The 15,268-nt window shown below is 35.8% G+C and overlaps 1 non-coding gene across 1 annotated transcript; it reads right to left on the bottom strand.

Moving 5' to 3' along the window:
• Positions 1-13,656: 13,656 nt before the first annotated feature.
• On the bottom strand, positions 13,657-13,763 carry LOC127089690 (small nucleolar RNA R71). Its single transcript, XR_007791248.1, has one exon. It is a non-coding gene; the product is annotated as a small nucleolar RNA R71 (small nucleolar RNA).
• Positions 13,764-15,268: the final 1,505 nt, after the last annotated feature.

The raw sequence follows: 15,268 nt of genomic DNA, 5'->3' as shown, positions 1-15,268 counted from the left end.
AAGCAAGGTTTCATGCTCAATTCACCAGAACTCAAGCTTGCACTCCAACTGGTAATTTCCTCGATTCTCTTCATCCATGGACTCTTTTGCTTTGATCTAATGTTGGCTGAAGTCCTCTCAATAGAGGCATTTGATTTGTGCTTTCAATTTTGCAAAAACATGAAGTTCATGATGAACACCATCATACTTCCAGCTCTGATTTCTCCATTTATAGGGATCTAGAGTGGAAGTGCATGGCATAGGAGTGATGTACATCACTTCCTCTTTCGATTGATATATAGATCGCATGTTTTGGTTGCCTTTTTATTTTCTGCAACTTGGCCGTAATCTGGGAAGCTCGCTGGAGAAGATGAAGGCTCCGGTGGCTTCATCAGGTCCAGTTTGAATCTGGTCCGTTGGATGTGATCTCCAGATTCAATCATAGCCATTGCTTGTTATGACCTTTTATTCTTTCCCAAGTGGTGGCATTAACTGTGGTGTTTCGTGAGCGTGCGCCTCTGGATCCTTGGATCTGCCAGCTCAATTAATGAGCTCAGATCCAAGGGCTCTCGTTTTTTGCATTTTTCTAATTTTTGTTTTTATTTTGTTTATTTCCTTTTATTTCAAAAAATCATATCTCTCTCATTTTAATTCCAAAAAATATGGGACCAATTGCATTATTTCCCAAATAAATTCTAGTTTCTATTTCTGATTTTTAATATTTTTTATTTTATCATTTGATATTTTTTGTGAATTTTCTCTTTTCTGGTTATTTTTAATTTATTTTAAATAGTTTTAATATTCAAAAAATACAAAAATATTTTCCTAACCTATTTGAATGATGATGGATCTATGAAAAATATTCTCATCAATTTTTGAATTGATTTGAGATTTATTTGAGATTTTAGTTCAATTAGGTTATTTTTATTCAATTTTAATTGATTAAAAATAGTTTCTGACTTTTAAAAAATGCTGAAATTTTTTGTCAAACTTTGTTTGACCTTGTTGAACTTAGGATAAATCACTTGGACCTTTCAAGGTTGATTTGAAGTGATTTTGAAGTTTGACCTTTCGATTTATTTTAATTCAAGTTTATTTTTAATATTAAAAAAAATGCCAAAAATATTTTATTCTTTTCTTGACTTCCAATCTTTATCTCACTTTTGTTTTTGATTGTTTGACCTTGACTTTCAATGTTATTGGTCAACATATGAGGATTGATACATTTTATTCCATTTAATGCATTTTATTTTGTCATTTTCATTTCTCTTATTCATCTCTTTCTTCTTCTTCTTCTTTTTTCTTTTTGATCAATGAGTTGAAGGTTGATAAGTTAGCATTGATTAGAGGGATTTAACCTTCCTTGATTCAAATCTAATTCATCTTGATCAATTGATCAAGTGAATGGCTTTGCATTAAGGATAGGTTGTCTTTTAAATCATGCATAAGGCTTAAACCAATACAAGGTCAATTCTCTTCTCCTTTTGGCATGGCAAGTTGTTGGGACTTGGTTCACTAATCAAGACTCCTAACTTGTGTTTGTTGCCTACATTATTATTGACCGCCCTCAGATAGTTGTGACTTCTACATAAGTCCAATTACGATTGCTTAACATAGCGCTAAATTTGCCTTATGGCACACTAACTACTAACACTAACTATTGACAATTAACATTTACTTTATGCAATTTACTTTTATGCAATTTACAATTCTTGCACATATTATTCATTTGTTTTTTCCCTTTGCTCACTTGAGCACATGTTTATGTTAATTCCATTTGCCTTTTGCTCACTTGAGCACATAATTGTGTCTATATTATTGTGCTTGTGTTTTGTTTTGTTTGTTATGGACCAAAGTGCAAAGAAATGGACTTAGTTTCTAGGATCTTCCCTATGCAAAGAAATGGAGAATTGGACTTAGATTCTAGGACTTTCCTTATGCAAAATTGGAGTAAAAAATGATCTTAATGATGATGGATTAGAAGGACCAAATCTCTAAACCTTCTCTTCTCCATCCTTATTTTACTTCATGGAACTTTTGATGTGTGTGCTTTTGTGCTAGGAGTTTCCATTTGAGCTTAATTGGAGGACCATTGCCATGTTCATCCAAAGTGGAAGATACAAGATGCATTGAGGATCTCATATGAGACTTGTTTGTTTGCTTATACTTTGTGGTTGCTTTTTCCAAAGGATGAGAGCTACTTGGATGATCAATATGCTCTCAAGAGAGGAACTCCTAGTGTGGTTCATTTTCTTATCCCTCACCTTTTATTTTCCTTAGGACTTAGCCATTCTTCTTCTTCTCTCCACTCTAACCCAAGCCAAAATTTTGTGCAAACATTTAACCATTGTTTTCAAACATTAGAAACGTAAGCCTTATGCTTTTGATTTTAAAACTTTCTTTTCATAACACTTATTTTGAATTAAACTTCTAAGTCAACTTTGACCATTTCGTATATACTTCTAATTGGTAAATATAACCCATTCAAATTTTTCTTTTGTGATTTCAATGGCCACTTCTTAATCAAATCTTTCCATAACCTTTAGTTATTAGGTTTGAGTTATCTTTGTGGTAGATGTAATACTCACCTTTGTCCTTAGTGATGGACAATGAGCCTTCCATGAATATTATAGGGTTAACCCCTCACTAGCATGTTGAAGCTATCCTCACATGGTGGACTTGTGGTTTTGGGTTGAGTTTTCTCCCTTTGATAACAAAAGACCTTAAGGCTTTTGGACCAATCAATTCACCAACTCATTTTGAGATTTTTATCCCGAACTACGAGGTTTTGATCCTAATCTTTTTATAAGATGGTACGTAGGCAATGGGTTTATCCATCCAAACACTAAAATGTAAATAAACTTGTATATTCTTCTCTCATCCCTTCAATCATGTTTGCACAAATAAATTTTCACAAAATACCAACCTTACAACAAATATAAAAAGGGCTCCCTAGGAGTACCTAGGATGTTTTGGGTGCCTAACACCTTCCCATTGCATAACCAACCCCCTTACCCAGATCTCTGTTTCTTTTACTAGTTTTTGTTAAAACTTTTAGGTTTTTGTTCGCTTTCTAACCATTCCTTTCGATAAATAGAAGTGCGGTGGCGACTCGACTTTGTATGGTTTACCTTGGATTTAAGTCAATATCTCTAATGGTAACGAATACCCCGCTACAGACACCTAAGTGGGTTAGAGGCCCATACAGTGAAAGATACCCTAAGTGGGTTAGAGGCCCATACGGGTGAAGGTCGCTTGAACTGGGGATTAAGCCTCATAGAGGCTTAGACGTAAGCCCATTCGAGAATTGATGTTTCATGGATCTGAATAATGATCGTGGTTGAGTTGTGAGAACTCAGGTGCATGTTGCCATACATTGCGAGTTAGTTACCCATCGCTCAAGTCTTCGTTCCCTTGTTGACTTGAGTTGTATATTGATAAAAAAAATGGAATATTGATTAGAAAACCCTGTAGATCCGAGTGGACCCATAAGATAGGGAAGCCACTGAGATTATTATCTGACCCCATGTTGTTGATTATTTTTCAGGTGGTTCTGAGTAGGTGAAGGGTAAGGGCAAGATAGAGTAATGCCTTACCTGATGTCTTGATGTCTTTTTCGTTGTGTAGATATTTTTGGGATCATTGTTTAATGATCTAGCTCCTAGTAGTTTTATTTTGGGCACTTTTATGTACATATTGTGCCATGTTATGTTTCTTTTGGGCATGTATATATATGTACACTATGGTGCTAGGCGCTTATGTAGTTCAGTACCAGTTTTACATTATGTATAATATGTATTCTAGACATATATTATATGTGGTTGTTACATTTATTTTATTTATATTTTTTATTTATCAAATTAAAAATCTTAATTGATTAAGTGATCAAATAAAATTTTAAAAAATTAATTAGTTTTTTGGATATGTGCTCAAATAGGAAGGGATGTTAGGATAATTTATTTCAGAATAATGAGAATCTTATTTAACAATTAATATATATATATATATATATATATATATATATATATATATATATATATATATATATATATATATATATATATATATATAAGGTATGATACCTAAAATACCGTATAACAAACATATAATCTCATCACTACATTCGAAGAGTGTTCAAGATATTATGAGTATTGGTTGAGAAAGATCCACGAGCCAACAAGTCTCAGTAACTTGTCTCTACACTTTTGGTTTCGAGATTACTGTTGCCACTGCCAAGAATGCATGTTCATTAGATTCGTCTAGGTATTCCTATTGGGAGAGAATATAAGGATGAAACGGACTAGAAATGGGGGTTTGAATATACGGAACCCCTTATACCATTTTCAAAAACATTTCTTTTACAAAATCAGAGTTTAAAACGCAGAAGAAAAACGTGATGAGCGGAAGCAAAATACAGATTCAAGAAATATATGTTTCATTGTCTTCATAATAAGAATGATTCAATCAATATTGGAAACGACGAAGGTCAACGAAGTTGCTTTGACAAGAAATTTAATTCCAAAAACTTAGGGTTAACACAATCTCAGTTGAGGTATAGAATGTTCAATGAACTATATACATCATAAATCTAAACTTATATGATAAAGCACTATGAGTAAGATCTAACTCTAGACGACATTCTAAATATGAACAAAATCTAACAAGCATAATATTATGCCAAAAATTAAGAGATAGAGAAAGAAAAATGTATACTAGATATATCATGGTTCGACAATTCATCCTCGTTATCCATACTCCACTCTTTAATGGCTTCAACCATTAGAAATTGTAACGTCTTCCACTATTTTAAAGTTAATGATACAAGTATTTTGGTACAATGAATTATCATTAATGTGAACACTAACAGCTCAATGCTTTAGTAAACACATATCTAAAATTATATTCCCTTCCGGTAATACTCAATATCTTCGATGATCTCTATCCAACAAACTTGCTAGACACAACAAGCATGCTTCAAGCTTCAATTGTGCAACAACTTTTACTCAAACCTAATGAAGACTTGTCTGAATGATTGTCATAACCAATAATGATTGTACAACTCTCAATGTTGCTCTGCATCAACCTTTCATATTATATCATTTTATACACATATTATCCTCCATGAGTCCAAGAGATCAAGATAACTTCAAGTTTTCAAGTTGGTTCATGGTGGGTGACCAAAGAAAGTCAACTAGTCAAAACTGGGCTTCCCTAGACCCTATCTCCTACAATTTTTGTCATATGAAAATGATTCCAAGAGAAATGTTACTTCTTAGGACATTCCAAACAACTTTCATGTTTAAGTGAAGATCTAGTTTTGCTTGGAAAGTCATTTTTTATGGTGAAAGATTATAGGTCATTTTGTCTGAACCATAGTTAAGAGGTCAACTTCCAAGGACCATAACTTGCTCAACTTTTATGAGATGAAGGCCATTAAAGTTTCATGATCCATTTTAATATGTCCTCTCCAACTTTGATTCTTTGAGAAACTTCAAATTCAACTTGCAAGGGCATGTGCAAATTTGTGACCAAATTGAATAGGTTTGAAAGATCTACAACTTTGATGAAGGAACTTTTTCCATTTGAAACCCATAGAAAAAGTTATTCAAGGTGGAAGAAGTGAACATTTGACTTGGTACTTAGAAAATTTTCAAATATGTTTGATTTCCCAAACTTCCACCTCAAATTTCATCATTATCCAAGCTTCAAATGGAAAAGTGTTCAACATTAAAGTTGTTCCCCTTTATCTTATCTTTCCGAAAAGTCCAAGATCATCTCATTTGGCCAAGAATTTAAGGACTTGCGCATGGGTTATTCACAAGGCTTCATTTGGATGAATTTCATGTTCTTGTTCCAATTACCTTTGCATGATCACATGACACACTTTCAGCATTGCACATGAGGAAATTTGGACCTAATTATATCATTTCATGGGTCTATCACACGCTCATGCAACCATGCAAGAGTGAATTGTTATTTTTGGCCAATTTTTGAAATGTGTGGAAAGCAGTTGCATTGCCTATAAATGAGACCTTTCATGCTCAGAATTAAGGACACCTTCCCCAAGCTTTGAACCTGCATTCCTAACCCTCACCATTAGAGGACAATCTTGAAGGTTTTCATTTGAAAATCGAGTTTCAAATCTCCTTCTATTTTGAGATTGAAACTCTAAGAATACAAGCCTTTCCTTGATCCAAGTAAACTTCTGCAAGCTTCTGAAGTCAAGCAAAGGCCAATTGGAAGCAAGATCAAGCAAGATTCAAGCTCCCTCGAAGGTGATTTTCCAGAATTTTCATCTCTTCGATTCTCTCTCAATTCTTCACCATTCTCTTTGATTTTTGGTTGGCTGCAGTCCTAGTAGGCAACAATATTGAGTTGCTCTGAGGTTAAAGCGAAGCAACTCAGTTCATGATCCTCAAAATTCAAATCCCTGTATCTTTTTATATGCTTGGATTTGGAGAAAATTGAGGCCAGATTCGTGATCCTGAGCATTTTCTCTTTGAAATAGTGTCTTTGTTTTTCATTGAGATGAAGTTTGACCAGTCCGGTGAAGGTCACCGGAGAAGATGACCGGAGCCCTAGCTCCGGTGGTGGTGTGTTGTCACACTTCCTAACCATCTGATCATGTTTGAATGTTCTAATCTGAACCTTTGATTTGAATTACCACGCGTAGAACACGTTGACTCTAGACCACCATGGAATACACGCGTGTAGCCATCGGATTTTCCACCTCAATTAATGAGGGAGATCTGATGGCCCTTGTTTTTTCTTATTTTATTTTAATTTCTGATTTTATGTTTAATCCTTTTATTTTGTTTAATTCATATTAATTTAATTTTAAATCCAAAAAATATGGACCTTCACCAAAAATATTTAAATATTTTTCTCTTTCATATTCTGAATTAAAATTATTTTTTGGATTAATTTTGATATTTTGCATGAATTAAATATTTTTTTGCATATTTTTAATTGTTTAAAAATACTTCTGACTTTTCAAAAATCATGAAATTTTTTGTCTAAGGTCCTTTGACCTTGTTTGACCTAGGATAAATATCTTGGCCATTTATTTGGTGTTTTGAAGAGATTTTAGGTTTTGACCAAATTAAAATGTATTTTAAATCATTTTTAATTGGATTTTTAATTGATTAAATGTGTAAAAATTATGTTGAGCCGTTTTTATGGTCTTATGATGTTTGACTTTCTGTTTGGGCCTTGGTCAAGGTTGATTTGACTTTTGTTGGATCAAAACCATTGGATTTAGGGGATTGATGAAATGTACATTTCATCTTCCAAAATGAATGAATGGTTTTAATTTGATAAAATTCCTCCCATGATCAATTTGTGTTTCTATCTTCCCCTCCCTCTTCATCTTCATCCTTATTCTTTCTCATTCCCTCATTTAACCAATGAAATCTCTAATGTCTTAAGGCTAATCGATTCATCAATGACCTTGTATCAGATGAACCAATACAAGTATGACTGAGATAGGTCCCTCCCTCTTGATCTTTTATTTTAGTGTGTGGTATGTTTTAGGAGTTTGATTCCTCATACCAAATCTCTAACATGCATTAACACCTAAATTTTTATTACCCGACCTCATATAGTTGTGACTTCTACATAAGTCCAATTACGATTGCTTAACATAGACCTAAATTTGACCTTAAAGGCATAGCATTATAGTAAGTGAGATTGTAAGTCTCTCATCCTTCATGGCACTGTGTGGAAACTTGACCATTTTTCCTTTCATGAGAGCTAGTGGCATACTTGTTAAATTATCCAAGTTGGAGCACTTCTCATGGAAGATGTCTTGGTTTAAGGCTTCATACTTATGAATGGATGGTTGGATGTTCTCCAAAGAATGACTTAATCAATTAAAAAACATCACTAACTTTTGACTATCATTTAACTAACTCTTGTTAATATTGCTTTACTTTCAAGTCATTTACTTTATGCAATTTAAATTTTAGTCATTTATCATTCATTGTCATTTACATTTCATTTAACTTGTTTATGTTTATGTCATTTTCACTTTGCTCATTTGAGCCATATCTTGTGATTGTATATATTGTTTGTGCATTTTGATTTTGTTTGTGGTCTTAGGACCTTAAAATACTTAATAACAACAAAAACCCTAAAAAAAATGTCTGGTGAACTATTGATCTTGATCTGAACTCTTGGACTTAGAACTAGGCAGCATTCCCTATGCAAAAAAGGACTTGGCCAATGCCAACATTTTGAGACCAAACTATTGTGACTAAGCCATCATATGATGCAAGTCTTGGATCTTGTTTAAATTCATCTAGTACTCTATCTTGGTGCTAATTATTATTTTGACCTTGTGTCTGATGCTTTGCTTTGAGTTGATCAAGGAATATTTCACCTGATACATGAGAAGACAAAGAAGACTGCTAGCTATGGGAATTGCTTGCTTGGATGTGGCTAACTTTATTTGATGCCTTGATCTTCGTAATGTCTGGATATTTCTAATTGCTCCTTGATTATTGCTTGATTCAAAGTACAAAGGGAAAATGGATTTTCTATATGACATTTTTATCTGTTGGATTGCGTCCCTTGAAGCTCTTACTTCACATAGGCAGTGTTCTAGATACCATATGTTAGAATTTTGACGAATTCCAGATGTTGGAATTTTACCAAAACTTGGAGAAGAATCAATTTTTGATGAATAAAAATCAATTCTTTCGATTGCTTCCACCTTTTGTTCTTCACTCGAGTGAATCAACCACACCTTGGTTGCAAGATGGTTCCGCTGTAGAGAAACTTGAGAAGAAAAGAAAAGATGAATTGGGAAGAAAAGAGAACTTAGAGTTTGAGAGAAAAGGGGAAAAAAGAGAATATTTATGCAGAGTTTCTCTCTGCCTTCAAACTGAAGTTTTTATTCAATTTTTTCTCTATGTAACTACGTTATTACAATGATAGGGTACTTTCCTATTCATAGGTTGATATTTCTTGCACACTGTAACGGTAAATTCATGACGATTAAGCTATGGATAAACTTAGCGTCAATAAAACCAGAATCGCCACCGCGCTTTTATTGTTTCCAAGGGAAAAGTACGAACAAAACCCAAAGATAAGAAAATTTCAACTCAAAACTAATAAAATGCCAGAGATTACAGGTAAGGGGGTTGGTTACACAAAGGGATGGTGTTAGCACCCAAAGTGTCCTAGGTACTCATAGGGAGCCCTTTTTTGTGTGTACATGGGTTTTGGTATAAAAAGATGTTTACAATAAATAGAGTGAGGGGATGAGAAAAGAATTCATTAATTATATTTTTGTGTTTGACATGACCTTCGAGACTTGTGCCTACGTACCAACATAAAATGAGGGATCAAAACCTCGTAGTTTGTGGTAACAATTTCAAAGTGAGTGAGTTGCTTCTACAAAGGAAAAGGATTCGGAGAGACCGAAAGTCCGTAGGAGTATAATGCATTCCATAAGGGAAACTCACTGGGGAGACAAAGACTCTGTGGGGATAAAAGGGGTGTGCGTAGGCCAAGCTACGACTTTAAAAACTGCTGGGGGACTCGAGGGATTCCATGAAAATAAATCAATGGAAAGACTCAGCCGAAGAATAAAAGGAACATCTGCAGGAGAAATGGGTAGATCAGAACAAAGCTGAAATACTCGAACCAAACAGGAAAAGGCGATCTCACAGAGGAAATACGCACTCAAACTCAACTGAGGAAGAAATGATCTTCGACACAGGAGTAACAAAAGTATATTATCCACTACCGGTTACTGGGTAAGGGGATAAGAAAATTTGACAGGGAGGACATCCGTTACCGATTAGGGTAAACATATCAAGGATGACTCGGTGGGGGCAACATTACAACTACTGGTCAGAAGACCACAAAGAAAGAGAATATATGTCATCGGCTAAGATGAACATATCAAGGATAGACTTAAAGGGAAGAATATTCGTCATCGGTTAGGATGAACATATCAAGGATAGACTTACCTGGGGACATTAGGAAGAATATCCGTTACCGGTTAGGGTAAACATATCAAGGATAAATTGCCTGAAAAAGTAGGAATTATATCTATCAGTTACTGGATAGGATAACGGAAAGAGAATATCCGTCATCGATTAAGATGAACATATCAAGGATAGACTCCGAGGGGAAGAATGATTTACAACTACCGGTTACTGGGTAGAAGACCGCAAAGAAATAGAATATATGTCACTGACTAAAGTGAACATATCAACGATAGACTCAAAGGGGAAGAATATTCGTCATCGGTTAAGAAGAACATATCAAGGATAGAATCACCTGGGGATAGAAATAGGGATTATAACTACCTTTTTACTGGGTAGAATACCAAAAAGAGAATATTCGTCATCGGTTAGGATGAACATATCAAGGATAGACTCAAAGCGGGGGAAGAAAATATTCGTCACCGATTAGGATGAACATATCAAGGATAGACTTCCGCGAAAACGTGAAAACGAATTCGCTGGGGATAAAAAGGGTTACTTTTGTTGGGCATTGGGAAAAAGTGAAATACTTGCAAATTGAGAAGAATATTACCAGTTATTGGGTAATAGACCCTCAGGGGACCAAAAGCATCTATCTAGGTAAGATCTAGAAAGAAGTTGTCAATCAAAGACTCAACCCAGTGAGGATATAACTTAGGGAGAGTGGTTCCATCTAGATGATCAACTGGGGAGGAAGCTAAAATGATAATCATCCACGAGGAAATAAACTCAGTGGGGAATGAGAAAGGTTAAATTCTTTCTTCTTAGGGGGGTGACACTCTACAATTGAAAGACGACAGACAAACCAAATTTGCATGGGGGCGGGCAAAGGATACCATCCTAACAGAAGATCAGAGAAACAATGGATCACAAAGTGCATGCAAATAATGAAATCTCTGAATGTATATGTATATGTATATATGATGATTATGCTGATAAAACGATCAGAAAGGATACAAATGTCATTGGTCTGAATCATCGATATAATTCTCAATCTATCTTACAAGAGGGAAATAACTGCTGGAGAGAATCATCCTTAGAGGCTCAAACCTGGCTGGGGAGAAGGAAAAGGTTTACCGAAAATATGCACTATCAACTCTGTGGGGAATTTTAGGTCAACACCATATCAAATGGGAGACAACCTTGCGCAGGATCGAAAATACTGCTGAAGAAGGGGGGTAACAGGGGTAACTCCGTCGGAGACATGAGGGGAAACAAAATTCTGCTGAATCCATGCCAACTGCTGTAATAACGTGCTTTCTGTAAGAACATAGTTGGTTCTACAATGTATCTCTAAAGATTTTGATGATAACAAAGGATGAAACAAAAATGGTACCCTAACGAAATTTTTCTATGTGTGCAGGACTTTGATCAAACACTCAGATAGATAATCATCAGATACAGAATCCAGTGATAACGCGAAAATACATCGTATATTTTCTTTGATTTACATTAAAAAATTGTACCATTTTCATTTATATTCCGATTATTCTGTGAGTGTTAGAGTAATTGTTGCAGGTATCTCAATTCACATGCTTAAATGAGCAAACTATAGAAAAGGAAGGAAAAGAAGAAAAAACAGAAGAGAAACAGCAGAAAAACCAGAAAGTATAAATTTTGTGCAGGTGACGACAGTCACACGCCCCGTCACGATCGTCACGCTCTGGGTGTGACGAACGCCACAGGCCCACCACGACCGTCACAAGGCCAAAGACAGCGTAATGAATTTGTCAACAGAAGTGATCCACACGCCCCATTTTTCGCTCCTCAACCCACTTTCCTGTGAATCTCTCACTCAACCAAGTCACCCTTATTTCTCTCAACTATGAAGACCAAATGGATACTATAAAAGGGTGAAAGTTGGAAACCTACGGGCACGTTTTTTTTGGAGCCTCCCTGAAGCAAACCCTCAAGCTATTTTTCTCTGCATTTATTTTCCACTGCAATTTTGTTTTCTATTATTTTTCTTCAGCAACACTGTCTTCTTTTACCGCAATGTGTTTACCGTTCCGTTCAGAGCTTTGATTTTTCCCTTCCGTTTCTGTTTTTCATTTAGCCAAAATTAGTAGTTTCCTACACTGGGGAACTACTGCAAATTATTTCATTTAGTTAAGCAATTGTTTCGATGAGGCAGAATCCTACTGACCTGTGGAGGACTGCTCAAGTACTTCAAGATTCGGCATATTCAATTAATCAAAGTTCCAGGTTTTTATTCAATTATTATTATTATTATTGCTCTATTATTTAATAATGTTTGCCTTATTGTTGGTCTGTTTATGTTTGTCTATGTTTGCATTAATTAACATGTCCGACTAAACTACCGGTATCGATATGTAAACAATTTAATTAGACAGGATTTAATAATAATCGGTCTAAACTTCTTTTCTCAAATAATCTTTTTGGCTGTGGTTTTCAATTTAAATTTAATTAGCTTTGTCACGAGAGTGAGAAGCTATTTAATACGATTTTGCCACGAGAGTGGGAAATTAACTAAGGTGAGAACCGACAATCGTGAGAGCGTGAGGGTTGAACTAGATAGTAAAAACTAGGCATTGATTTTAAAAACAGCGAGAGCACTTTAAAAGCAATTAGAACTTATTTATTTTCAAAAAGTATTTTTAACTTCAAATGGGACAGCGAGAGCATACATTCTGACTTAAAAGTATAGTCCGAGTCAACAATCACGAGAGTGTAAGATAAAGCCTTTTAAATAAGTATTTTCTACTAAAAGATATTTGGTAATTAAAATATACACCGGTGATCTATCAAAACCCTGACGATTAATGTGTTGCATATTGATATCCCTCTATTAATATTCTCTTAAAACTTAATTTTCTTCAGATTTAATTTTTATTCAACCAAACCTCTAAAATTCATCTCCTTAGCTAAACATAGTAACATTGATAGCATTAGTTTGACCATCGGTCCCTGTGGGTTCGATATCTTTTAAAACTAAAATGAATGGACTATGCACTTGCAGTCAAGTACCCAATAAACTATATTTTATATACAGTCACGAGACGTATCAAGTTTTTGGCGCCGTTGTTGGGGACCTGATTTAGTAAAATAGTGCGATTCTTTCGTTGCGCAGTATAGACTAACGTAAAAACTAATTTCCTTTCCCTTATTTCTCGGTTGTATGCCAAGTACTCGCTCGTAAGGCGAAAACTTAGCACCACCAATCGCAGAATTAGAGTGTTTCTTATATTTAAGACGCCGAATACTAGAGTACCAATGAAGGTACAATATTTCCGATATCTTCTTTCCTACTACTAAACCAGTTGAAAAACCAACCATGGCTGCAGTAGGACCACATAATCGTCCTCTTAAGTTCTATGCTACCCCGTCCCAACAAGAACCTCACAACAACATTGTTGCCCCTGCTATCGATCGAAACGATTTCGAGTTGAAACCCTCATTGTTATCAGCTGTCCAATAAAATCAATTTGCTGGAAATCCTACGGACCACTCTAATGAACATTTGACCAAGTATGTGTAGTATGCGGACACTGTGAAGGCGAATGGTGTATCTCAAGATGCGATAAGACTACGCCTTTTTCCTTTCTCTCTAAGAGACAGAGCTCAGGCTTGGTTGAAATCCTTGCCATCCAACTCAGTTATAACATGGGAAGAACTGAAGAACGTTTTCTTAGCCCGATATTTTCCGCCAAGAAAAACTGCTACGCTGAGAGCTCAAATCAACAGATTTCGAAAAAAAGATGCAGAATCTCTCTACAACGCATGAGAGAGATACAAAGACATGATGAGGATATGTCCACATCACGGTCTCGAAGACTGGGTGATCATTCACACATTTTATAATGGGCTTCTGTATAACACAAGACTGACAGTAGACGATGTCGTGGGCGGTGCACTTACGGACAAGCCATACAACAAAGCCTATCAACTCATTGAAAACATGGCCCGAAACCATTGCCAATGGGGAGGTGAAATAACTCCAGTAGAAAAGTCCCAAACAAAAACTGGAATGTATGAAATCAATAGTCTTGACCATGTCCATGCAAAGGTAGATGCCCTTGTTCAAAAGTTAGACAACTTGACCGTACCACCCGTAGCCACCGTGGCTGCCGTGACTCCAAACTGTGAGTTATGTGGAATTCCTGGACACATTGCACCAGAATGTCAGATATTAGCAGGAGTCCCCACTGATCAAGTAAATTATGCACAAGGAAATCCTTATTTGAATACCTACAACCCAGGTTGGAAAAACCATCCCAACTTTTCGTACAAGAACAACAACGCCCTGTATGCACCTAGCCAAGCACCCGCTGTTCCACTTGGATATCAAAAGCCAGCTGTCAATGCTCCTAACATGCCTAGGAAGTCCAACCTTGAACTAATGATGGAAAGCTTCATAGCTACCCAAGATCAAACAAACAAAGACTTCTTGAACCAAAACATACATACTAGTGAGCAACTTAAACAATTAGCGAGCAAAGTAGACGCCTTAGCCACCCATAACAAAATGCTTGAAACACAGATTTCACAAGTGGGTCAACAACAAGCATCTACTGCTGCTCCCGCTGGCACATTTCCTGGACAGCCACAACCTAATCCAAAAGGACATGCAAATTCCATTATATTGAGAAGTAGAAAAGAACTAGACGGACCCGTAGATCCAAGACTCCAAAATCCTTCCATGTACCAAAAACCTGACAAAACAACAACTGAGAAAGTAAGTGAACCGAAGGAGAAGGAAGATAATACCCAAGAGGCCGATGAGAAATAAAAACCTTATGTGCCTCCACCACCTTATAAACCACCCATTCCGTATCCTTAAAGACTCGTAAATTCTAAAATCGCAGGGCAATTTAAGAAATTTGTTGAACTTCTGAAGCAACTGAATATTATAATTCCCTTTACAGAAGCTATCACACAAATGCCCTTATATGCCAAGTTTCTTAAAGAGATCCTATCTAATAAGAAAAAGATCGGGGATAACGAAATAGTTACACTTACTGCTAAGTGTAGTGCAATAATCCAAAACAACATGCCTCCCAAAATAAAAGACCCAGGTAGTTTCTCCATACCCTGTGTCATTGGAAAGTTCGTCATATACAAAGCTCTATGCAACTTAGGAGCCATCAATAGTGTAATGCCCTTAACCATCTGTAAAAGCTCAACATGGGAGAACTAAGACCAACGAAGATGTTTGTTCAACTAGCTGACCACACAATCAAATATCCTGTTGGTATACTAGAGAATGTCCCAGTACGGGTAGGACAATTCTACATTCCTACATACTTCATAATCATGGACATCAAAGAAGATGC

This window comes from Lathyrus oleraceus, chromosome 5 (assembly GCF_024323335.1).
Source record: "Lathyrus oleraceus cultivar Zhongwan6 chromosome 5, CAAS_Psat_ZW6_1.0, whole genome shotgun sequence".
Taxonomy (NCBI): domain Eukaryota; kingdom Viridiplantae; phylum Streptophyta; class Magnoliopsida; order Fabales; family Fabaceae; genus Lathyrus; species Lathyrus oleraceus.
The sequence above is the reverse complement of the archived record's forward strand: the minus strand, read 5'-3'. Positions and strand labels throughout refer to the sequence as shown.